Source organism: the organism of the source record quoted next, unplaced genomic scaffold, assembly GCF_019419815.1.
Source record: "Pyrus x bretschneideri cultivar Hongxiangsu unplaced genomic scaffold, Pyrus_bretschneideri_v1 Contig36, whole genome shotgun sequence".
In the NCBI taxonomy this organism is placed as follows: Eukaryota; Viridiplantae; Streptophyta; class Magnoliopsida; order Rosales; family Rosaceae; genus Pyrus; species Pyrus x bretschneideri.
The window spans coordinates 3,445,982-3,447,397 of NW_025999679.1; the positions used below are offsets into that span (position 1 = coordinate 3,445,982).

At 29.9% G+C, this 1,416-nt stretch overlaps 1 long non-coding RNA gene across 1 annotated transcript; it reads left to right on the forward strand.

The window, feature by feature from the left end:
* The first annotated feature begins 770 nt into the window (after positions 1–770).
* Positions 771–1,116, forward strand: LOC125480839. Its single transcript, XR_007261106.1, has 2 exons — positions 771–870; positions 965–1,116. It is a non-coding gene; the product is annotated as an uncharacterized LOC125480839 (long non-coding RNA).
* The last annotated feature ends 300 nt before the right edge of the window (positions 1,117–1,416 follow it).

Below are 1,416 nucleotides of genomic sequence, written 5' to 3' on the forward strand. Positions count from 1 at the left end.
GGTAAATTAGTATAATATTAATAAGTAGGTAAATTAATTTAAATGTAGGTAAATTAGTATAATATTTTATAAGTAGGTAAATTAATTTAAATGTTGGTAAATTAGTATAATATTTATATGTAGGTAATTACATGATTCAAAATGCAGGTTTATTAGTATAATATTTTATAAGTAGGTAAATTAATTTGTATGTAAGTAATTACATAATTCAAACAATATTATTTTTTCCGTACAAGATTGTCTTTCTCTTTTAAATTTGGTAAATTAATTTATATATGTTGCTAATATTTATGATACAAGAAAGGTAAAATATCTATATGGATTTAATTGCTCATCATAATTAGGATGAGTAATAACATTTATTGACCAAATTAGGATTCTATGGCATAAGTTGTAATTGTATTGTAATAGTTGGTCATATATTTGTCTACATGGTAGGGTATTTGAAATTTGGGTTTTATTTGAATGTTTAAATTTAGATGGTTTTTATTTGAAAAATAGGAGTTTCAAGCGTCTATATCTAAAGAACCCAAAATACTTACAAGCCATCCAATTGTCGTGGGCAAGATGACGATGGCCACAAAGGGTAATTAGGATCTGCAGATATCAGCCATGTTACCATTGTAACGTTTGCATCTCACCCTACGTTAGGGATGATTGGATCGACCTTTCTCCTTCCCTTACAGATTGTCTCATTCGATATCCCTCATTTAATATAACTAGAGCAATGCAACTATTATATTGAAGGAATGTCGTAACAGCATCTTGCTGCATTGGTGATGGAAATAAATTTGTTGCAATGAATTACAATTCATAAACAAACGTTTCCTGATGTGGTAAAATGGTTTTACCAAGTTTTCTTCCTTATAGGTAATAGATCATCTATTATATATAATATGGACTGAATTTGTTTCCTTCATAAACAATTTCTGAAATTCTTTTTCTATTTCTCTCATAATTTCAGTCAACGATGCTAAGCAAAATGAAAACAAGCCCATCAGATTAAGGAAGTCCAATCCTACTCATTGTTCCTTATTGTAGATAGTGTTGTAAGTACATTTTCCACATGTATGTAAATAGTATGGCATATCATATATACATTTAAAACTTTCTACATGTTTTGTACAGTTTGAAAACCCGCAGCACCACGCAGACACTCTTGTTAGTTACATCCTATAGCCATATATATCAAATTTCAGAAAGCATACCACCACAAAATCACTACTTTTACCTTTCCAGATGCAACCCTAGTAATCATAATTTACAACTTCATGTTTTTCTCTAAGGACATATGGGCCTCCCTTGCATTTTGAGGTTCATCACTACGAAATTTGCTCTGAAAATATCCAATGCCAGGGGTCTTGGGCATCTTTTAAATCCTGGTTGTTGATATATTTCTTATGGTATTATATTAAA